This window comes from Chlorocebus sabaeus, chromosome 1 (genome assembly GCF_047675955.1).
Source record: "Chlorocebus sabaeus isolate Y175 chromosome 1, mChlSab1.0.hap1, whole genome shotgun sequence".
NCBI lineage: Eukaryota > Metazoa > Chordata > Mammalia > Primates > Cercopithecidae > Chlorocebus > Chlorocebus sabaeus.
In genome coordinates, this window is record NC_132904.1 from 121,890,453 (window position 1) to 121,915,236 (window position 24,784).

A 24,784-nucleotide genomic window follows, 5' to 3' on the forward strand; every position below is an offset into this window, starting at 1 on the left:
TCAGCCTCCCGAGTAGCTGGGATTACAGCACGTGCCACCACACCCGGCTAATTTTTGTATTTTTAGTAGAAACGAGGTTTTGCCATGTTGGCCAGGCTTGTCTTGAACTCCTGACCTCAGGTGATCCACCCACCTCGGCCTCCCAAAGTACTGGGATTACAGGCGTGAGCCACGGCACCCAGCCGGAAAATAACTCTTAACTCTAGTTTGTTCTCCACTGTTCCATTGTTCACTTATTGAGACCAAGAATCTATATGTTATTAACAAGGTGTAGTAAACGATTTTTCATTCAGCAAGTAAGACTTTCTATAAACATAGAGGATTTAACTCAAATGAGAGTTTTGTGTTGATGTAATAGAAGTCTTGCAAGTTTATTGTGGCTACAGAGAATTCCAGGTTCTTCTCCTGGGACACAGTGCACTCTGCGCACCTCCAGATCTCACAGTGCCATTTGAATTCACTATACCTGCTGTTAATCATAGTCAGACTGAGAAATAATCACAATGTTTGTTGACACTAATTACTTCCTCTCCCCCTTTTTTTGTAAAGCGGAGAAATCATTTCAGGTGTAAAACAGTTTTTCGTTAATGAATCATTCATCCATTTGTTCAACATTAAGAAACAATGTGCCGTCCCACGCTTCAAAGAGCTCACAATCTAACTGTGATACAGACACACACACGGATAAGTACAAGGAGACATCTTCAGTGCAATCAACAGGGAGCTGTGTGAACACAAGGTCAGTGTTGCCTACCCTGTATGGAGCTTGCGAGAAAGGCTTGCCAAGAAAGTCTTACCAAAAGTGACCCACTAACTAAGTCTTAAAGGATAGTAGGAGTTGGCTAGATAAAGGTGAAGAAGTGGAAAGATGGTCTAGGAAGTGGGGACATTAGTAACAGAGGCGTGGCCAGGCACAGTGGCTCACGCCTATAATCCCAGCACTTTGGGAGGCTGAGGCGGTCGTATCATGAGGTCAGGAGTTTGAGACCAGCCTGGCCAATATGGTGAAACCCCATCTCTACTAAAAATGCAAAAATTAGCCGAGCATGGTGGCAGGTGCCTGTAATCCCAGCTACTCTGGAGACTGAGACAGGAGAATCACTTGAACCCGGGAGGCAGAGGTTGCAGTGAGCTGAGATCACGCCACTGCACTCCAGCCTGGGCGACAGAGTGAAACTCTGTCTCAAAAAAATGAAAGAGAAAGAAAGAAAAGAAAGAAAAGAAAGAAAAGGAAGAAAGGAAGAAAGGAAGAAAAGAAGGAAGGAAGGAAGGAAGGAAGAAAGGAAGAAAGAAAGAGAGAGAAAGAAAGAGAAAGAAAGAAAGAAAGAAAAGTAATAGAGGCATAGAGGCAAGCAATTATGAATACACTGTAGATCAAGGGAACTGCAAGCTCTTCTTTGTGGCCTAAGTGTGAGGGGTCAGGTAGGGATTGGTAAGTGAAGGCACTGCAGAAAGAAGCTGAAACCAGGTCACAGATGGCCGTGTATGTCATGCCAAGAAGCTTGGACTTCATCCTGCAGGTAATGGGGAGTCCATGCAGGATTTTAAGTGGGAATGTGATGTAGTCAGATTTGTGCTTAGAAAGATCGCCTGGCAACAGTGATCTTTTGCAGATAGATTTGAGGGAGCCAAGCCTGAGGTCAAAAAATTTGGAAGCTTTGAAGCAGTGCAGGCAGTTTAATTCAATCAAGAGAGTGCACTAGGAAGACAGTAATAAGGACAGAGAAGTGGGGATAAACTTCAAGAACATGAGGAAATTTTGGCAGGACTTGAAACTGATTGCATGTGGAAGGTAAAGAAGAGAAAGGACTCAAGGATGAGCCCGGCCTGCTAGCTTTGATGGAGAGTGGTTACTCTCCCTACCCCCACAGCACTGAGAAAGAGAGTAATGTCCTGCAGAACATACAGGTTTCAGGGAAACAATCATGTGTTCAATTTGGAGCCTTTTGAATTTGAGGTACCTGTATACGATTATCTAAATGTGTTCCCCCAGATTCATATGTTGAAACTTAATTGTTAGTCAGTGTGGTGGCTTATGCCTGTAATCCTAGCACTTTGAGAGGCCGAGGCAGGAGGATCACTTGAGGTCAGGAGTTCGAGACTAGCCTGGCCAACATGGTAAAACCCCATCTCTACTAAAAATACAAAAAATTAGCCGGGCATGGTGGCGCATGCCTATAGTCCTAGCTACTCAGGGGGCTGAGGCAGGAGAATCACTTGAACCCAGGAGGTAGAGGTTTCTATGAGCCAAGATTGCACCACTGCACTCTAGCCTGAGTGACAGAGTGAGACTCCATCTAAAAAAAGAAAGAAACTTAATTGTCAATATGATAGTATTAAGAAGTGAGAACTTTAGAAGCTGACTAAGTCATGAGGACAACCCTCATGAGCAAGCTTCATGACCTTATGAAAGGGCTTCAAGGAGTTAGCTAGCCCCTTCTGTCCCTTCTGCCATGGGAGGACACAGAGAGGTCACCATCTGTAAGGAGCAGGCATTTACCAGACCCTGAATCTACAGGCACCTTGAACTTGGATTTCCCAACCTCCAGAACTGTGAGAAATAAATTTCTGTTGCTTAAAAAGTACCCAATCTAAGGGATTTTGTTATAGCAGCAGAAACAGACTAAGACACTATGGGGCCTCCAACCACAGATGTCCACTAGGTAGAGAACTCCAAGTGGAAACACGGATTTAAAAGTCATCAGTATAAAGTAGTGTTTATACCATTAAAGTGGAAGCGATCTCTCAAGAGGAATATGGAACCAGAAAGTTGTAGCCAAGGATGGATCTCTGAAACTCCAATAACTAACGCCCCCAATTATCTTGATGAATTTGGTGCAAAGGTTGTTTACTGAACTCAAGGTATGGGACTTGAGAAGGATGCTTGAAGAAGGTGGTGAAGGTTTGGAATAGTCATTAGGAAAAATGAAAGTTGAAAAATCAGAGAATTGATAAGTGATGCTGAGGTCCTGGCTGAGGTTGGAGACCATTAGTGTATAGTGATGGAGCTTGCATGATTATGTGGTTTTCTCCATCAAAATGTAATCATTCAGGTAGAAGGGGAAAAGCATAGCACCAACCCAATTTTGAAGTTTTTCTGGGAGTTGTACAAGAAGGAAAATAACACATGGTATTGGTAAGAAAATGTTTAAATCATCAATCCTAGAATCCAGGCAGTGGAAAGGGTGGAAGAGGTTTGAGAAGAATAATAGACCGGAAGAAATGACAGATTAAAGAAAAGGAGATATGTAAGAGATTAAAGAGCTGTTGTTACAGGATTGAGTAAGAAAGAACCGAGAGGTCTTTGATAATAACCAGAGTTTACCATTTCAGAAGTAGAATAGTTCCAGGTAATGATTAGATCTAGTATGCTAACCGGTGCTGGTAGATGATGTGGTGTAGCTATTTATGCCATCAGGGGACATACTGAAGGAACTGAGAGACTGATAAGTGAAATACCATGAGCCAAGTACTCAAGTCCTCAGGGATGAGGTGGGAAGGTTGTTAGATACTAAGTGACATTTAATACATTCCAGGCCTGAAGTGGGTGCTTTTGTAATACTAAATACATGTTAAAATTGGTTCTCCAAGAATAACATAATAGAGTAACTAGAGTCCACAAACTTGTATCACATTCTGACTGTACCTTATTTGATGTTGGTCAAATAACTTAAACTCTTGGAGTCTTGATTTCATCATTTGTAAAGTAGTAAGTGACTTCATCATTTGTAAAGAGTAATAATACCTCATATAGAGTTGTTAATAGGACCTACTTCAGTGGTTTGCTGGGAGGATTAATTGAGATGATACACACAAAGCACTTAATACAGTGACTGGCAAGTAGCAAACACTGGATAAAAGCTATTTATAATAATAACAGTTAATGCTTATATAGTTCCTTCTGTGCACTAAGTATTATTTTAAGCATTAGTCCCATTATTACAAATGAGAAAACTGAGACATGAAGTGCATTGACAATCAGTATCAGAGCTCATATTAAAACTCAGGTAGTCTGTGTCTAGAGGCTGAACTCTTAATTATTACACATTAATGTCTCCCTACAATAAAGGGAAGTATTTTTATTAATATCACTTCAAATAAATTGATCAGTTAAAAAACTTCGGTTCTTTTTTAGCACCATCTGCTCGCGGTGCCACCTTCTGCTCCTCCTGCCACCACTGCTGCCTTGAGTCACTGCCTGCGCAGCTCAGGTCTCCTGGCTCCCCATACTGGCCGCCGATATTTGGAGTTCTTACAACATGGCAGACATTGACAATCTGAACTTCATCAAGATTTGGATGATGTTGAAGAAGTAAAAGAAGAAGAAACTAGTGAAGAAACAAAAATCAAAGCATGTCAGCTAACTGTTCAGATGATGCAAAATCCTCAGATTCTTGCAGCCCTTCGAGAAAGACTTGATGGTCTGGTAGAAACACCAACAGGATATATTGAAAGCCTGCCTAGGGTAGTTAAAAGACGAGTGAATACTCTCAAAAACCTGCAAGTTAAATTAAATGTGCACAGATAGAAACCAAATGCTATGAGGAAGTTCACAATCTTGAAAGGAAGTATGCTGTTCTCTATCAGCCTCTACTTGATACACGATTTGAGATTATTAATGCAATTGATGAACCCACGGAAGAAGAATGTGAATGGAAATCAAATAAAGAAGATGAGATTTCAGAGGAGTTGAAAGAAAAGGCCAAGATCGAAGATGAGAAAAAGGATGAAGAAAAAGAAGACCCCAAAGGAATTCCTGAATTTTGGTTAACTGTTTTTAAGAATGTTGACTTGTTCAGTGATATGGTTCAGCAACATGATGAACCTATTCTGAAACACTTGAAAGATACTCAAGTGAAGCTCTCAGCTGCTGGCCAGCCTATGAGTTTTGTCTTAGAGTTTCACTTTGAACCCAATGACTATTTTACAAATGAAGTGCTAACAACAGGATGAGGTCAGAACCAGATGATTTTGATCCCTTTTCTTTTGATGGACCAGAAATTATGGGTTGTACAGAGGGCCAGACAGATTGGAAAAAAGGAAAGGATGTCACTTTGAAAACTATTAAGAAGCAGCATAAAAACAAGGGAAGCGGGACAGTTCGTACTGTGACTAACACAGTTTCCAGTGACTCTTTCTTTAATTTTTTTGCCCCTCCTGAAGTTCCTGAGAGTGGAGATGATGCACAGACCTCAAAAATAGGTCACTTTTTACGTGAGTGTAAATCCTAAGATCAGTGTCATACTTGACTGGAGAAGCTATTGAAGTTGATGATGGTGTTTATGATGAAGAAGGTGAAGAAGCAGACGAGGTAATGTTTACCAAATGAGCAAATAATTCTCTCTGTGTTTAACACATTGAGAAGCAAATTGAATGACTTATGTATTCCTTTGCTATAATTATTCTATGATTTGGAATAAAAACATTTTGGAAAATATGATTTTAGAATTCTACAGCCAAACAATACATGTATAAATTTTCAATAAATAAATTGCAAAAAAAAAAAAAACACACACACACAAACTTTTGTTGAGCATGTTTTAGGTGTAAGGCCCAAAATTAAAGACATACAAGGAAATACCTGTATTAAAAACATCTTGGCTGGGCGTGGTGGCTCACAACTGTAATCCCGGCACTTTGGGAGGCCGACCAGATAGATTGCTTGAGCCCAGGAGTTCAAAACCAGCCTGTACAACATGGTGAAACTCTGTCTCTACAAAAATTATAAAAAATTAGCCAGGTGTAATGGCATGCACTTGTAATACCAGCTATTCAAGAAGCTGAGGTAGGAGGATCGCTGGAGCCCAGGACACAAAGGTTACAGTGAGCCAAGATCGCGCCACTGTGCTCCAGTTTAGATGACAGAGTGAGACCCTATCTCAAAAAAGAAAAAAGAAAAAGAAAAACATCTTATGTGGCCTCATCAGACTCTCTTAGCTTCACCTGTCTCCAAGACCTTGCAGTGACCCACTCGGTGTCCCTCGCACCATTTCTAGGCACTGCAGAGCTTGAAATCTGGCTTCTCCAGGAGCTGCTGAGAGGGCTGAGCAACACAACTCAAAAGTATAGTATGAGACCAGGTGTTTTGGCTTACACCTGTAATCCCAGTGCTGTGGAAGGCCAAGGTAGGTGGATTGCTTGAGCCCAGGAGTTCAAGACCAGCCTGGGCAATATCGAGAAACCCCATCTCTATTTAAAAAAAAAAAAAAAGAAGAAGAAGAAAGAAAGTGCAGTGTGTTATCCCCCCTATGTGAGGAGGGAATGGGCGCAGGGCAACAGATAAACTCCTTCTCCCATTCTCTATCCATGGACTGCTCCAAGGCATGGCTTGTCCACACTACTTGTCTGCAACCATCCCTCGTGGCCAAGCAGAAGCACCTATTGAGGGCCCAGATGGGTCTCATGTGACTTGTCAAACGCAATGGCCTCATAACAGTGCATCGCCTTGCATTTGTTTCCCAACTTTTTCTATGCTATTTCCCTTTTCCCTTACTCTCACCTGTGATTGACCAGCCTCTGTTTATTAGAAACTCTTTGTTATAAACCTAAAGAGTTTATAATAAAGCTTTAGAAAGTTTAGGCCTATGTATATATAAAACAAGTAACAGTGCAAGTCACTAGCTGATATACACCAAATGAGAGGAATACAGCCAGGCACAAGTTTGAGGTCCAGCCTGAATGTTATTAACCAGTTAATTTTGTATTTTCTATGCCTCGGTTTTCTCATATATAAACTATAGATAGTGATATGTGTGTTGCACTTTCATACATTGCTGGTGGGAATGAAAAATGGTATGACCTCCAGGGAAGAAAATTTGACAATATTTATCAAAATGTAGCATGCTTTTACCCTTTGATCCTGCAGCCCGAGTCTGGAAATTTGCCCTATGGATACTCTTGCATTCATATGAAAAATCCACTCACTGCATTGTTGTTTATAGCAGATTAGAAATAATACAGGCGTCCACCATCAAGAACTACATCCACACAATGGAATACTGTGCCACTGAGAAAAGAAAAGGGAAGTTCTCAGAGAACTGCTATGGAAGGTACTCTTGAATATGTGCTAAATGGAAAAGAAAAGAGGAAGAAAGAGAGAGAGAAGTACAGGACATCTTATGGGCAGTATTATGCTCTAATTTCTAAGAGGTAGAAAATAAGAGTATATATTTGTGTTTACTGATTTTTTTGTATGTGTGTGTAAACAACCACTAGAAGGAACCAAAGAAGACCTCTTTCCACTTTTTTTTTTTTTTTTTTTTTTTTTTTTTTTTATTAAGACAGGGTCTCATTCTGTTGCCCAGGCTGAAGTGCAGTGGCATGATCACGGCTCATTACAGCCTCTACCTCCTAGGTTCAAGTGATCCTCCCATCTCAGCCTCCTGAGTAGCTGGGACTACAGGCATATGCTACCATACCCAGCTATTCAAAGAATATCTTTAAAAATGATTACTTATAGTGGAAGGTGGATAAGATACTTCTAAACTTAAATCTTTTGGCTGGCCGCAGTGGTGCATGCCTGTAATCCTAGCACTTTGGGAGGCCAAAGCAGGTGGATCTCTTGAGCCCAGGAGTTTGAGACCAGCCTGGGAAACATGGCAAAATCCCATCTCTACAAAAAATACAAAATTAGCCAGGCATGGTGGTGTGCACCTGTAGTCCCAGCTACTTGGGAGGCTGATGTGGTCGAGGCTGCAGTGAGCCGAGATGGTGCCACTGCACTCCAATCTGGGTGACAGAGTGAAACCCCATCTTAGAAAAAAAAAAAGTGTAGATTTTTATACTGTCTTGATTTTTGAACCATGCAAATAGGCTACTTATCCAAAACAAACAAAAAATTTAATGTGAAAGTAACACCTACCTTTCAAGAGTTAAATGAAATAATGCATCACATTTCTAGCACAGTACCTGACATGGAGTAGGGTCTCAGTAAATGGTAGCTTCAGAAATAACCTGCAACTGAAGTAAGGAAGGAAGGCTTCAAGGAGGAAGGAGAACTTAGCCTAAGTCTAGAAGCTGGGAAATACTGAGAGAGAAGTAAAAAGGTGGAGACCATTGCCAAGGAGGGATTGGGAGAAGCAATGGGAGACAGTGTTAGTAAGATAGGATGAGGCTGCATGGGAGAGGGTTTGAATGGTAGACAAGAACTTGGGATTTTATTCTTTAGGTGACAATAATAATAATAATTAATCTTTATATTTGTACTATGTCTCATGCTTTATGAAACCTTAATTACAGATTCCCATCCAGAAGAAACTCAAATCTTATTGTCTCGAATTTGATGCCAACTCAAATGAGCATTATGAGCCTCTAGAATATTCTTGGACTAGAAATGATCTGACAGTTATAGCAAATGTCAGAAAGTGCCCATTTAGCAACTGCAAGAGTGGTCAAAGTTGGTCACCACCAAGCTGACTTAGTCTGCTAAAGGCTTGCAAACTAAACAGCGATTTCACACATTTCTCTCCTGGTTATGACTTTGGATTTTTATTTGATCTTATTTACATGAGAAAAAAGCAATAATCAATTTAAAACCAAAAAAGGAAGGGAAACTGACTATCTAAAAGTCAATTGGTTTAACTCCTTTCTTTCTACTCTCTGCTAAAAAGACCAAAGTTCAAAACAACTAAACTCCCACAATGAGTTAGACCCAGAGGGCTAAACAATAACGTAAGTCAGTTGTCTCAATTTGGATGATTTCCAAATTTACACAACAAAGTTCTTGTTAAATATTCAGGAAGTTCCAATTATTTATGATGTAACTTAATATTGACATGGTATTAAATGACCTGACCAGCCCCCAGGCCTTAGGAATTTTATATCTAGTGACTGACTGCAGGATAACTCTCCTGACAAGGCTGGAAGGTTGGCAATCAACAATTTTCCTTTGCAATCTATTTTTGTCTTCGAAAAAGAAATTCCAATAGGTTGACTGTATTCTCACTGTCTTGTACATTTCCTGAATTGTGTGCAAGAGGATTTCACGGAGAGAGGGATTTCTATGGCCTTTTTTATGCTGAACTGGCTAAGCTCCGGAGACTCACTGCCTAAACCCATTACACACAGATCACCTAACTCTGTTACTGGGTTTGTGATGCTAGATTGATTTACCCATATACCAGGTCAGGAGAAAGTGACCTTCCACATCTTCTTTGCACTAGCAAAGAATGCGGAGATCCTTCTACAGGAAAGAGAAAGGCCTGTACGGGAGCCTGGCGCTAAGCAGACACAATGCTACCTTCCCTGTCATTAGGGTACATGTGGCAAAGGAGCCCCTGTCTGGGATATGAAAGAAAGCAAAGGGCCTGAAAGAGAATGGCAAGGAGATGGGGATATTTGCAAAGGATAGGGAGCTAACGAATGAGTTATTCGAGGCTGGATGGTCTCATAGAAAAAAACCAAGCTGAGAATTGGGGAACCTGTCCAGTATAATTTATCCCAGCTCCCTCATTTATCCTCCTGTCTGCGGTGTGGACTTGGGCCAATCACTAAGTCTCCATGGTAGAATTTCTCTTCTTCCTCTCCAAAGGAAAAATGAACTACAGTCTGTCAAAGTCTCTAAGGGGCTGGCATTGTTAGAGCAAGTTCTGACAACTTTAACAGCCCTAGTGCAGGTTGGACCAACAAGATTTGGATATAATGACTAGTCCCTGGGGGTACCAGAGGTCCTCTGTTTGGTCCATTGTCCATAAAAGCTGTAGGAAGTTGGGCAGATTGCCTCATCAGTAAAACAGGTGTAAATGCTCCATAGGCTGCCAGGTTGTTTTGAGGATTTAAGATGTATAAAATGCACCTGGTACTGTGCTGGACTCATAATGGGCATCATTATTATTCATCAGCTTGGTTTCCACACCTGCAGTTCCTTATCAATTGTGAATGTTTTCTGTATCAGAAGCAAGGAATGCTATTAAAACTAACTCGCATCTTGGACAAATCACTTAACGTGCTTTGTGCATCAATTTTCTCATCTAAGAAACAGTAATAGGTGTAGCGGTGGCTCAAGCCTATAATCCCAACACTTTGGGGGTGCTGAGACAGGAGGATTGCTTGAGGCCAGTAGTTGAGACCTGCCTGGGCTTGTAGTGAAACCTTATCTTTACAAAGACTTTCAAAATTAGCTAGGCATGGTGGTGTGCACCTGTAGTCCCAGCTACTCAGGAGGCTAAGGCAAAAGGATCTCAAGCCCAGTAGTTTAAGGCTACAGTGAGCTGTGATTGCACCACTGCATTTCAGCCTAGGCAACAGAGTGAGACCCTGTCTCAAAAAAAAGAAAAAAAAAGAAAGACCATAATAGTACCTATTTTTTTCTTTTTTTTTTTTCTTTTTTTTTTTTTTTTGAGACGGAGTCTTGCTCTGTCTCCCAGGCTGGAGAGTACAGCAGCATGATCTCGGCTCACTGCAAGCTCCGCCTCCCGGGTTCAGGCCATTCTCCTGCCTCAGCCTCCCAAGTAGCTGGGACTACAGGTGCCTGCCACCACGGCCGGCTAAATTTTTTGTATTTTTAGTAGAGACGGGGTTTCACTGTGTTAGCCAGGATGGTCTTGATCTCTTGACCTCGTGATCCGCCCACCTCAGCCTCCTGAAGTGCTGGGATTACAGGCGTGAGCCACCATGCCCAGCCAAGTACCTATTTTCTCTATCTGTTCTGAGGATTAGGTGAAATAATGCATATAAAGTACTTGGCCCAGACATAACCAACAATAACTAATTATTTATTATACGTTTAACAAGTGCATAATCAATATAAAAATCAACTGTTATTATTTTTCTCATCACCATCATCATTGTGGTAAAAATCATTGTGAATTCTACCCCTATAGGTCAAAATTTTCTCTTATTTTTTCAGTTGTTAGCAACTATCATGCATTAGCAGTGAAAGTTTGAACACACATGAATTACTGATTTGTAGTGTCATCTATTACATATTAGTAATATGGAGAATATTTGTTCTACAAATTGATACTTATTCATAAACGACATAGCTTTAGAAGATGTATGAGGATTAAGATAAGCTTGGCCCATGCTTATGTAAGTGCTTGTCAACAAAATAAACACATACATACATATATTCAAAGAACATGAACATCTCTTGAATCTCTGTTACTAGTTTTGCTTTTACATTTTCTAACCAAGTGTTTCCTCTTCTCTTGGTCAGTTAAAAGCACTGGCCCATCGCTTTGGCGCCTATAATCCTAGCACTTTGGGAGGTTCAAGCAGGCTGATTACTTGAGCCCAAGAGTTTGAGATCAGCCTGGGCAATGTAGCAAGACCCTTATCTCTATTTATCTATTTAAAAAAAAAAGAAAAAAATTAAGTACTTATAAATAGCATCGATGCTGACAGCCCTTAAAAGACAATGGTTCTGGGTTTGGCACAGTAGCTCACGCCTATAACCCTAGCACTTTGAGAGGCCAAGGTGGGCAGATTACTTGAGGCCAGGAGTTCGAGACTAGCTGGCCAACATGGCAAACCCCGTCTCTACTAAAAATACAAAATTAACCAGGTGCGGTGGCATGCATTTCTAATCCCAGCTACTCAGGAGGCTGAGGCAGGAGAATCACTTGAACCCAGAAGTGGAGGTTACAGTGAGCTGAGATCATGCCACTGCACTCCAGCCTGGGCAACAGAGTGAGACTCCATCTCAAGAAAAATAAAAAATAAGAATAAAAAAAGACAATGGCTCTGCACTGAGCCCTCTGGAGTCAGGCTCCTGTGTCTTCCCCAAAATCATGTCCTCATACTAGCCTCACGCTTCCCACTTTCCCTCTTCTGTGCCTCATCTTCTCTCTCCCCTTGGCCAGATCTTTGACCAGCTTATTTACTACCTGCCTGTTCCCCAGTTACTGTCTGTCCCATTCTGGGGGTCCTGGGGACCAAATTTCCTGGAAAAAATGGAAACCACGCTACTGACTCTCTGCCTCCATCTCAGCTGTATCCCTTCCCTGGGGGCCAGAGAGAGGCTGGACCCGGGCATGGGCAGGAAGAGGACACCATGAGAGGAGTGCCTGGAACTCTGGCATCTTGGGGCAGGGGTAGGAGACTAAAGAAGCTAGTGGCTCCTGCCTTGGCCTGCTCTTCTGCGATGGTCTGAATGTTGGTGTTCCCCGCTAAATTCATGTGTCAGAACCTAATATTCAGTGTGATAGTGTTAAGATGTAAGGGCCTTTGGGAAGTGATTAAGCTATGAAGGCTCCACCCTCGTGAGTAGGAGTAGAGGCTCAAGTGAGCTTTCTTTACTCTTCTGCCATGCGAAGACACAGAAAGAGGTACCATCTTTGAAGCAGATCATGAGCCCTCACCCAACACCAAATCTGCTGGTGCTTTGAATGTAGACTTCCTAGCCTCCAGAACCGTGAGCAATGAATTCCTGCTGTTTAGAAATTACCCCGTGTAAGGTATTTTGTTGTAGCAGCTCTAATGGACTCAGACATCTTCTCACAGTAGTTTGGATATAGACGTTCCATTCACATTTATGTCAGAAAAGGGGGGAAACTAAGTAGGGAGAGTACACACACAGAGGAACGAGATACCCGAATAAGGGACGTTTACAGGGAAGGTGGCAGGGATGGAGAAAACTTAAACTTAGGGCCATTTCCCTTCCCCTTCAATCCATTCCTCGTGGATGTGCTGTTACAAAGTTGTTACCCACCCACCAGGCATGGTGGCTCACGCCTGTAATCCCACACTTTGGGAGCCTGAGGTAGGTGGATCACCTGAGGTCAGGAATTCAAGACCAGTCTGACCAACATGGTGAAACCCCCATCTCTACTAAATACAAAAAAAAAAAAAATTAGCCGGGCATGGTGGCATATGCCTGTAATCCCAGCTACTTGGGAGGCTGAGGCAGGAGAATGTTTGAACCCAGGAGGCGGAGTTTGCAGTGAGCCGAGATTGCACCACTGCACTCCAGCCTGGGCAGCAAGAGTGAAACTCCATCTCAAAACAAAACAAAACAAAACAAAAGAAAAAAAACAAAGTTGTTACCAACCATTCCTTGCCTCCTTGCATCAAGGACTGCCTTCTTCAATGAGTGGAGTGGAATGGAGGAAAAGACAGAAATTTTCTCACGGTTTCTCCTGGTCATAACTGTAAACTGGCCACAGCCTTTTCTGCATGTTTTCAGACTGAAAAGACTTGAGTGAAGGAATTCAACCTAAGGTGTCAATAATGGAGAAAAGATTTAGAATTAGTTCTCCGGGGATCTAAGGAGATCCGTATGCAGCAGCAGATTTTCAGATACTCTAGTAGGTCCCTCAGTTTGGGGGATCTTGACTTTTCATCTTTCGGCTCACAGCAGGCACTTGACTCTCTGTGCTACTAACACTTAAGGTCCAGCCACTTTTCACAGCTTGTCCCAAAGTCAGTAATTTCCCTGGTGACCAGCAAGAGCTCTAGGGACTGAGATTAGCAGCTTATGACCTGTGTGAATGGTCCCAGAGTCGGAGGGGACATGGGAAGACCTGCAGAAGGGCCTGCTCACATGTCTCCTCCCATCCTTCTCAGACCCCTGCCTGCACTGAGGAACACCTCTTTTCCCACCCCTCTGTTCCATTTATTTCATGGATTTGTCAAAAGCTCATCACTGAGCCATTAGCAGCCCAGCTTCTCCACCGCCCCTTCACAAAGGGCTTCCACCTTGATTAAAGGACTGTGCCTGAGGAGATGCTGTGCTCACAAATGCCAGAGGGAAGAGGCAGTGGGGCCTTACCCTAGAGGGAGGAATGGAGGTGGGGGTGTTGAGAACTAAGAAAAAAACCAAACCAACATGAAATATTGGGACTTTGGAATCTTTTCCAGAGTGAGATAATTTTCTTTTTTTTCTTTTTTCTTTTTTCGTTTTTTGAGACAGAGTCTTGCACTGTTGCCCAGGCTGGGGTGCAATGGCGTGATCTCTGCTCAGTGCAACCTCCGCCTCCCGGGTTCAAGTGATTCTCCTGTCTCAGCCTCCAGAGTAGCTGGTATTATAGGTGTTGGATTCTGTGTCTGGAGGGGGCCCTAAAGGTTCCATGCCTTGTGGCCAGAAGCCAAGACACTGACAAGTGAGAGGGAAGAGTAGAATAAGGACCAGTCTTCTCTATGCCATCCTCATGCATGGAGGCAGGGGATGGGCCTCATGAGCTCTATAGGGTACACACAGTCGCCAAAGTCATGGAGCCTGATGGTTGGTAAAAAATAAAATAAAATTGGCCAGGTGTGGTGGCTCATGCCTGTAATCCCAGCACTGTGGGAGGCCGAGGCAGGTGGATCACTTGAGGTCAGGAATTCCAGACCAGCCTGGCCAACATGGCGAAACCCTGTCTCTACTAAAAATACAAAAATTAGCCGGGCGTGGTGGTGGGCACCTGTAATCCTGGCTACTCAGGAGGCTGAGGCAGGAGAATCACTGGAACCCAGGAGGCGGAGGTTACAGTGAGCTGAGATCACACCACTGCCCTCCAGCCTGGGCTACGGAACGAGACTCCATCTCAAATTAAAAAACAAAAAAAGAAAGAAAGAGTTGGTTTCCACTGTTTCAAGACTAATGGGAGAAACTGTTCTCATGAAGAATGGGAAGGACAACCTGTAGACTCACAGGAAGCTAAGGGGTAGGGTGGGAACCTCGCCTGAGTTAGGAATAGGGAAACTAGGCAAGTTCCTCTCTGCAAAATGACAGTAACGCTACTGCCTGCCTCGCGGTGGTGAGGATTAGAACAGTGTCTTGGAAGTAGTAAGCTCAATGTCAGTGTTCACTACACTACTACTATTTTCATTCTTAGGTGAACTGTTTTACTGCGGGACTGGCTAGAGGTGGGGGTTGGGGGGCTGGCTTATATTATGGTGTCTTAGGTTAGTGACTGAAACACACTGACAATCTTTGTTCCTGGCAAAGCAACACTATGCTCTCATTTCAATCCCACTTATAAATTCTGCAATGGAAAAAATGGAGCCGGCCCTTAGGGAACCCACTATAGGGGCCTGAGACTTGGGCCATGCTCTCACTAAACCCTCTGGCGGAAGACCTTTGGGCCGCCCAGCCCCACCTGGAGGTGGAAGGTGATTAAATGGATGATCTCACCCGGTCCCTTTTGAGAGGGCCCGAGTCTGTGATCCTGTAAACAGACTCCTATGCACTGCAAACCATGGGCGTTTTTGTGGATTGTTCTTTGTTCAGAAAAAGCCAGAGCAGTTTTGAGAAGTCTGCAGAATGTTAGAGCTGTCACTTCTAAAGTAACGTAACGCTGTCTGTTACCCCACCTATCAGCAAAGCAAAGCAAGGTATATGTCTGCATGAGTCAGGGTTTATTTAATATTCACAACGCCGGCAGTTTTTTGACTGATGAAAATATTTTGCAAACAGAACCTGGTCCTGTTTTTCTCCTCGCTCTTTCCCCCTGCCAAATGTAGAGTGAGAGGTTGGCAGAGGCAGTGCTAAACTAGTAGGGCTGATGAGATACTATCTCCGTCTCCTTGTAACACAAAACATTTATTTTGCTGGGAGTGAACACAAAATTGAAAAGGGGCCAAGATTCCTGGGAGCAGGAGGTTTGGCTTTCACCCTGGCTGGACTGCCCGGTTTGTTGACTTTTTGCCTTTGCCACCCCCTGAGCCACACACCAGCCTTACCTAAGACACAGACCATTACAAAGGCAGCTCCAGAAGCACCAAACGACCCCCACCCCAGCGCCAGGGGAGAGGACCAGCCAATATTCAGCAAATGAGTCAGCTGCGAGTGACAAAGCCAGGCTTGGCGACTCCCTTCCCCACTTGGTGGCTTTGCCCTCTCGCTGTCTGTCCAGGGACGCAAAAGCCGAGCGATGGATGTCCCAAATGCAGACACCACTTGGAGACCTACCCCGCAGCTAGGCAGATATAGCAGGCCCTTTGCTGAGGGCCTAACTCCCATGCTGCAGAATGAGTGTATATCAAGATCTGTGATCACTGGAGAAGTCTCATTTTCCCAGACGTGGTTCCACAGCTATGTGGCCTTCAGATGCTGCCTTGGTTGAAATCCTGGATCTTACTAGGTATGTGGCCATGGGCAGGTTATTTATCTTTCCCATGTTGCAATGTCCTTATCTTCAAAATGGGGATAATCATAGCACCTTTCTCCTAGGCTGTTGTGAGAATTCTTTTAGACCAATACACTCACCATACGTGTTACTTATGTGAGTACTGTTACTGTCAAAGGTAAAGTAGGAGTATAGCTTCCTCTTATACTCTCAGCTTCACAGTACGCGAGTCATTGACACCTGCTCTCAACTGCCTCACTCTGCCCTCAACGCTGGGCCCTGGTGCCTCTGCCAGGGCTCTGTTCTCTGCATGAAGAGCCACCTTCCCCTTATGTCACGGCTGGCTTTGTGTTGTCTCTGAAGCTCCTTGGACTCATAACCAACTTAGACCTTGCCAGCGTGTTCTTTGGTCTTGCTTCTTATGTGGGACTGCCAGTATCAGTGTGCCACTGAGCCTCAGTCTGTTCCATGATTTGTTTATTTTAAAATTTTATTTTATTTTATTTTTAGAGACTGGGTCTCACTCTGTGGCCCAGGCTGGAGTGCAGTGGCATGATCATGGCTCACTGCAGCCTCAAATGCCTGGTCTGAAGTGATCTGCCTGCCACAGCCTCCTGAGGAGCTAGGACCACAGGCACCCACCACCATGCCTGGCTAATTTTCTCTCTCTTTTTTATTTTTGTAGAAATGGGAGTCTGTGTTGCCCAGGCTGGTCCCAAATTCCTGGCCTCAAGTAATACTGTTGCCTCAGCATCCCAAGGCACTGGGATTACAGGCTTGAGCCACGGGATGCCTAGCCTATTTAAAACCTTTTATTTCAAGAAAAGAGAAGTAACTTAGGGGATTTAGAACCATTCTACTACGGTTCTGCTCCAGAAAATCTACTATCTCTTTATGTATTTTTTCATCTAACTCAGGTAGTTGTCAGAGGTTTTTTTTGTTTTTTGATTTTTGGGTTTTTTTGTATTTTTAGTAGAGATGGGGTTTCACCGTGTTAGGCAGGATGGTCTCAATCTCCTGACCTCGTGATCCGCCTGCCTCGGCCTCCCAAAGTGCTGGGATTACAGGCGTGAGCCACCGTGCCCGGCCTAGGTCAGAGTTTTTTAAGCTCAGCACTATTGATATTTCGGGCCAGATAATTCTGTGTTATGGGGACTCTCTTGAGTAGTAGAGAATGTTTAGCAGCAGCCCTGGCCCTCCCCGCACTAGATGCCAGTAGCACCCACTCCCCCAGTTGTGACAAAATATCCTAGACATTACCAGTGTCCTCTGGGGTAAGGTTGTCGGATTTAGCAAATAAAGATATCAAAATATATTTTATCTGGCAGCCTTCCTCTGCAGGCAAAAATCACTCCAGGTTGGGAACCATGGGTTTAAATACCCTACGCGTTCACAGTCATTGACTCACATGATAACTGTGTCAGGTAGTTACTAGCAACCCATTCTAAAGATGAGGAAACTGAGTCTTGAGGAGGGAAAGTGGCTTGCCCACAGTCACCCAGGTCGATGGCTCATTTCAGTGCTTTTTCCATTTTATTACAGTGGCCCAACGGAGCTCAGCCTCTTGCAGCATCTTCCTTGTTTATGAACATTCAAGAGGCCCCATTTCAACCCTTCTGGGCTGATGCTCTGATAATTGGGACATTGATTGTGTGAAGGGCCAAACTAGACATTGTCCTACAAACCTCTCCACCTCACACAGCTCTGAAAACGTTTCTTGGAGAGAAGGCAAAGGGAGAGGAAGGGAAAGGAACAGCAGGGGGTGCAGGGTCCCTGCCTCCCACAGCTCCGCAGCCAAAGCCTGGAGAGACAAAAGGCGGCGGGGCACAGGGATGATTATTTCCCTTGCTCTATCACCCAGCTCAATGCGGCATTCTGGATGCCTGCCCTCCGATGCTCAGGGGCCTTATTAACAGACCTCAGCTGTTGCCCAAAGCCCTTACCTCACCCAAGAGGGCTCTATTTGCATGATAATGCCCTCTTTGGGGGAATTATTGCTTAATTAAAGAACAGCAATCACTTTAATTAGCATGTCTCCTTGCTCCCTGGTACTTTGCATGGATTCAAATGAGCTCCTCATTAGGTACTGGCACTTGGACAAATCCAGGGCCTCTGGCTGGGAAGGGAGGCTCCCAGGGCAGGCAGCCCCAGCCGGGACCTCAATGGCGGGGAGGCCCAGCCCTGCCAAGAACACAACCCGGGCTTTGTGAGGGGAATGGCAGACAGGGCCTGGGCCAGCGCCCTTTGAGGCCCACAACAGGGCACACAGGGGAGGGCCAGGCCCTGGAGGGTGGTGTTTGCAGGCGCCGGCCAAGGGCTTTCTCTTTGCCTCTGTCCGCTGGAGCTACACCTCCCTTTCAGCTCTTTTGCCGTTGGCATTTTGCTGCATTACACCATCCTCCTCCTCCCGTAAGGATGTTTGGAGCCTTTTTCTATCAGTCCCCCCTACACCCATGCACACCTGGCTCAATCTCAGTGCCCCTCAGACTCTTGACTCCCAGTTTTGGAGTGCAGTTTTCTCTTCTAACTGGTAGTGTAGGAGGATGGCACATAAAATAAAACAAGCAAACAGGAAAACACACCTGTCTTCATCCAGAGATGGTATCTCTCTCCCAGGGCAAGATCACCCAGCTCTTTAGCTTCTCTCCCCTGAGATCTAGAAAGAATCCAGGAGCAACTCCACCCGCAGACCCCTGAGCTGGATTTCCAGAAATAGGGGCCACTGTGGATTCTCACCACCACAACTCAACCTCCCCCAATTATTAATAAAACCGAGGTTATTTTGTTAGGCCACCGAACTACTGCTTTCAGCACATGGAGTCCAATGCCAACCTAATTATATTTTGATATTTCTCTTGATCTCTCTTAGAGTAGAGCAACTGGCTTCCCTCCAGGAAGAATCTTCTTCCTCTGCCTGGATGTCAGTGTAGCTAAAATCACCTGACTTCTGTTCTCCTTCCTACCTCTCTCTCTCTCTCTTACACACACACACACACACCCCACAGAGAAGGTAAAAATGTCTCTAGGTTTGTATTCCAGAGATCTGGTTTCCAGTCTAAGCTTAGCATCCAGGGCAGAGGTATCTTTCTCATCTGTTTCCTGGAGTTTCCAAGAAGAGAGTGAGAATAGCTCCAGGCTGCCGCCCAGAGAGACCCAAAGCAGCTCCGACTCCATCCAGGACCTTCCTCCACAGCCCTAGCAGGTGCACATTCAGTCTCTCAGGCAGCTCCAGCTCCAGCTCCCTCACCTCCAACCTGCCCCGCAACCCCAGTGAGCCAACCTGGGGCTGCCCTATCTTTAGAGTCTCTGCTTTCCTTGTGTGAGAGGAGAATTCCACGAGAAGAGGAGGTAGCTGTGAGCTATGTCAAGGGCTCAAGCTGGAGAGCTACGGAGGGAAGTGGAAGGGGGGAGCTGGTGGTGGTGTCTGGGGAGAAAGGAACTCACTCCCCTCAGCATCATCCTGCAGAGAGAGTAACAACAAATCAGAGGTAAATCCACTTCCTGGCAGGAAGCTGAGCCTGAAACCAGATGAAGCCACAGTGGTTCAAAGGCAGAGTGACACCCAAACAAGAGAGCAGCCCTTAATCCCCCATAGAAAGATGAGAACGGCGAGCTCAGGCCCAGGAGGGAGACCGTGCGGCTTTGTTTAAGCAGGATTGAAAACACAGCCCTATTGAAAGGCTGGGACTTTGAGACACAGACCCGGAGGGGCAGTTGCCAAGTTGAAGGCAGCCCAAGGCTGCCAGCTTTCACCTCTTTAGTTCTGGGCTTGGCAGTAATGAGGTGACAGGCCGGGACTTTTAACTGGCTAGGTCAAAAAGGTTTCCTTATTAGACAAACAGTGTGGGCTGGGGGTGGGGGGTGTATTGGTGTCTAAGCTTAGAACTGATAGCTTCCAGAAAACAAGGCAGAGCCAGAGGCCTGTCTCCTTATACACCAGCCTCCCCCACCGAGCCAGCCCCTGGCTCTTCACCTCTGTCCCATCCTGCTCCTGCCCATCCACACCAGGTTTGAGGAGGGGACTTGAGAAGGTGTCAAGAGGGTCAGAAGAGGGTCCAGCGAGATATGGAGTGACACAGAGGGGGATGGGGAGGAACCTGCCCTGAGACTGCCTTTTTTTTTTTTTTTTTGAGACAGAGTCTCATTCTGTTGACTGACTGGAGTGCAGTGGCATGATCTCGGCTCACAGCAACCTCTGCCTCCCGGGTTCAAGCGATTCTCCTGCCTCGGCCTCCGGAGGAGTTGGGACTACAGGCAAGTGCCACCACGCCCAGCTAATTTTGTATTTTTAGTAGAGACAGGATTTCCCCATGTTAGTCAGGATGATCTCGAACTCCTGACCTTGTGATCTGCCCACCTTGGCCTTCCAAAGTGCTGGGATTACAGGAATGAGCCACCGTGCCTGGCAGAGGCTGCTTCCTGACCTGTAGGTCAGTGCCTATGATAAGGCAAACTTGGGGAGAACAGCCCTGTTCAGTGGGTAGACAGCCTGCAGCAGTGAGCGCCCCCTTTTCTGGGTGGCGGCAGAACAGCTCCACGCGCACCTGCTGTCCCCAGCACTGCTCTGGCATCAAAGGCCCACACCCTGCTTACGTCTCTAAAGCTGTTGGTCGAGCAGTGTTCTACGAAGACCTCAAGTTTAGAAGCTGGTGCCTGGGGGACCAAAAGACAGGGTGTAGGGGGTGTAGGGGAAGAGGATTCCCAAGCTGAGTGAAAGGATTGCCTATCCCCTCACTCACACATCGCAACCAGAGCAGCTTCTTTTTATTGACTTGCCATATCTTCCATGTAAGTTTTCATCCGAGGAGACAATTACAGAACCCAGAGAGTTGGAAAAGCACTGTCCTACAGGGTGAGAAGTGCTCTGGAGGGGAAGCTTATACTTCTCTAGTTTCATAACAGTATCTTTGCACAGTTAGCATCCAAATATAATTCATTAAATAAGTGCTTCTTAAACACCTTATTCACATGGCCGCCAATTCCACAGAGCATTGGCGGCTTGCAAAGAGATGCATGCAGTAAAGCACGAGTAAGTCCAAATGGGAATGAATAACTAGGATCAGAGAAAATATACATGAAATGAAATCAAGACTAGGGAAGAGAAACACACATACGTGGGGGATAAAGTTCTGCATATTTACTGTTATTGGACTCCAGATTGGCTTCTGAGCTTCCCTGAAGGCAAATCTGGGGAGGAAAAGAGAGAGGAAAAAAAGGAGACAGACAGACAGACAGATGTCTGGAATCTAATTCTCTTTACCAGAATGAAGGAAATATACCAGCTTGTCAGGCTAAGCAAAATGTTTTCCAGCTGTAAGTTTTAGAACAAATTTCTCATGATGAAATTCGTATAGGCAGTGCTGAGTAACAGGATTGGCAATGTCTTTAGTTGACAGCCTACAGAAATAAGACTCCTGTTGATGAGGGTACAAGATAAAATAGCCCAAAAGAATAGTCTTGTATCGTTTTAGTTTGATCCAAGCATAACCCATCCATTTTTAGTTTGGGTTCCCCCAGAAGCAGACCTTGAGAAAGGGATTCAAATACAAGTCATTTGTTTGATCCCAGTAAACTGGTAGGAGAGTGGGCAAGTGAGACAGGAAAGGAAAAAAAGCCCCCAGAAAGGTGTGTTACCAAGCTAGTTCCTACTAAGGGAATTAAAGCTCACCCCCATTGAGGAATTCTGGGAGTGCTGAATAGCCTCTGAATCATCCTACCTGAGGCGGGGAGGGAGCTGGGGTATTTATATACCCACTCCCGTCAGTCATTGGTTGAAGGCTGCTTTAGGAGCATGAATTCCCTGGTACGTCTGGTTTACCACATATGTGGGCAAAGCAGGTTGCAGCAGGCAAAGAAAGGCCTCAGGCAAGTGATATGGAAGCTGGCAGTTGGAATGTCAGCCAGCATGCCCCGAAATGGTACAGGTCAAGGAGGTGCTGGCAGGACACTGGCAGTATCACATCAGCTTGGGGACACATGGTGACACCCTAGCAGGAACAGCCACAGGATGCCACTGCACTCCAGCCTGGGTGACAGAGTAAGACTCTATCTAAAAAAAAAAAAAAAGAAAAGAAAAAAGAATGGCATTCTGGTTTAGAATGTTCTAAATTGTCATTTTTATAATACATTTATAATTTAAAAATTTTTTAAATGTTTATAATGACATTTCTGCCAGGAAATACTCCCTGTGGACTTTGATTTTCATGGCAGTATCAAAATGCATGTTTTATATGTACATCAGCAACTAAGGATCTATACTCTCCACATGTGGCCCACTTCCTGGCCCCTTTATCAAGGCCAATGAAAGGCAAGTAAAAACCTCAATCTGGCCAGGTGCAGTGGCTCGTGCCTGTAATCCCAGCACTTTGGGAGGCTAAGGCAGGCGGATCACCTGAGGTCGGGAGTTTAAGATCAACCTGGCCAACATGGAGAAACCCTGTCTCTACTAAAAATACAAAATTAGCCGTGTGTGGTGGCATATGCCTATAATCCCAGCTACTCGGGAGGCTGAGGCAGGAGAATCGCTTGAACCTGGGAGGCAGAGGTTGCAGTGAGCTGAGATCACACCATTGCATTCCAGCCTGGACAACAAGAGTAAAACTCTGTCTCAAAAAAACAAAAACAAAAACAAAAACCCTCAATCTTCTATTGGTTTACACAGATTCATTCACAACCACAGATGGTAAATCAATGATCAATAATGGAGTGGCTGTGCTTGAAAACTCCTATTGCTCCCCAGTAAAAATATCGACCTGGGGGAAAAATGGGTTAAAAAAGAAAGTGTGCACAATTTTATTAAATACAATTTACTTTATTTTATTCCTGTAACAGAAAGAATATTCCATATCATTAAATGCTGCCCCTAAAAGATGAGTAAGATGAAAGCTAAAAAGAAGTTGGAGGGTCTTCCTGCAGTTAGAGTAGAGTTTCTGAGCCTTGGACAGTTATCAAGGAGCTGAATCTTGAACTGGCTGTTGTCCGGTTTCTCTCCAAAGCCTAGTTGAGACCACCAGTATTTGAAAAAGTTGGGGTAAGGGGCATTCTGGTCACTGATACTATGAACCCAACCCAAGTATGAAGCCTAAGGTAGTCTGCTTTAGTGGGAAAGGTATGAGCCTTATAACCTCCACCTTCTGGCTGTGTGGCCTTAGCAAAATCATTTAACCTTTCTGTTCTGTCATTTGTTAAAAGAGGATAATAACAACTTCCTTACAGGCTGTTATGAGAGTTAGAGATAACGCGTGCAAAATGCTGGGCCCTGTTTCTGATACATAGTAAAGGCACAGTAAAACAAACTATGATTTTCTAGTGAGACCCATCTCTACAAAAAATAAAAATAAAAATAGCCAGTCGTGGTGGTGCACGCCTGTAATCACAGCTATTCGAGAGGCTGAGGTGGGAGGATCACCTGAGCCCAGGAGTTCAAGGCTGCAGAGAGCTATGGCCACACTGCACTCCAGCCTGGGAGACAGAGTGAGATCCTGTCTAAAAAAAAAAAAAAAAAAAAAAAATAGAGGAAGAAGAAGAAACTGATTTTCATCACCAAATGAGGAGTTATTTAAATGGAGATGGGCTACATCTTCTGTTTGACATGACCTAGGAGTATAATCAGGGGACCTTGGGTTCAGGTATCTAATCATGCTCAAAAAGACTTAAAGTTATAAATCAATCTAGCAATTCAAAAGTACATTTACAATTAACTTTCCTCAAAGAGCCATCAGAGCTTCGCTCCAAGCTAGATGTTCTAAGGGAGCATTTTTGAGATTTTTCTATGGCTGTGTATGGTCATTGACTGGCAACATTCCCCTCCAAACATCAAGGCCCAAGTAACTTAGATCATTCTTTACGGCCAAGATTTTCAAATAAAGTTTCTATATCCTGAGGGAAACATCCAATATGCTGCAGGGTGTGTAAAGCCACAGGATAAAAATGGCTCTTGGATCCTGGGCCAGGCGCGGTGGCTCACGCCTGTAATCCCAGCACTTTGGGAGGCCGAGGCGGGTGGCTCATGAGGTCAGGAGATCGAGACCATCCTGGCTGACATGGTGAAACCCCGTCTCCACTAAAATTACAAAAAATTAGCCGGGTGTGTTGGCAGGCACCTGTAGTCCCAGCTACTTGGGAGGCTGAGGCAGGAGAATTGCTTGAACCTGGGAGGTGGAGGTTGCAGTGAGCGGAGATCGCACCACTGCACTCCAGCCTGGGTGACAGAGCAAGACTCTGTCTCAAAAAAAAAAAAAAAAAAAAAAGGATCCTTTTGGTTAAAGACCTTTAGGGAAAACTTTAAGTAATTTAACAAGTAATTTCTCAGAAGTACACTATAGATTATAAAAAATTTTTAAGATAAAATGTGAGAATTTGAAGGAATTTCATGCTAATGGCAAGCGACATCTGGCGTGAGTCTCAGGCTCTTCGGGCTGTGCAGAAGGTCCTCATTAATGGAGGGCAATCGATCCCGGAACATGGCCACTTAAAGTGAATCCACTAAAAATGGGGACCAAATATTTCATAGTAAATAATAGGGGGGGAAGTGTCTATTAGAATTTTATATTGCAAATTAAACCCCCCAAAATACATAAAGTGAGCTGCTTAAGGCAAAGAACCACACCCTTCCTCAAACGACTTAGATTAAGACTTTACCTATGACAAGGCTGGTCAGAGACCCTCCAGAGTCCCTTGCTCTGCCTCATAAATGATGAGCTAAGCTGCTTGTCTCCACGGATCAATTGGGACAAAATGCTTGTTAACCAAACTTCAGTGAAGAGTTTCTTTTTCAAGGCCCCTGGACTTTGGGC

At 44.5% G+C, this 24,784-nt stretch overlaps 2 protein-coding genes and 1 pseudogene across 4 annotated transcripts in view; 1 reads left to right on the forward strand and 2 right to left on the reverse strand.

Annotated features, from left to right (window-relative positions):
* The window catches only part of CDON (cell adhesion associated, oncogene regulated), a 241,430-nt gene that overhangs the window by 104,211 nt on the left and 112,435 nt on the right, over positions 1–24,784 (reverse strand). The gene's annotated exons all lie outside the window — the stretch shown is intronic.
* LOC103248782 (nucleosome assembly protein 1-like 1 pseudogene) lies at positions 4,191–5,479 on the forward strand (annotated as a pseudogene).
* Positions 12,999–24,784, reverse strand: part of RPUSD4 (RNA pseudouridine synthase D4) — a 132,995-nt gene continuing 121,209 nt past the window's right edge. Inside the window, exon 8 of the transcript XR_012094920.1 lies at positions 12,999–13,153. The gene's annotated coding sequence lies outside the window, so the exon portion shown is untranslated. The remainder of the gene's footprint in view (positions 13,154–24,784) is intronic.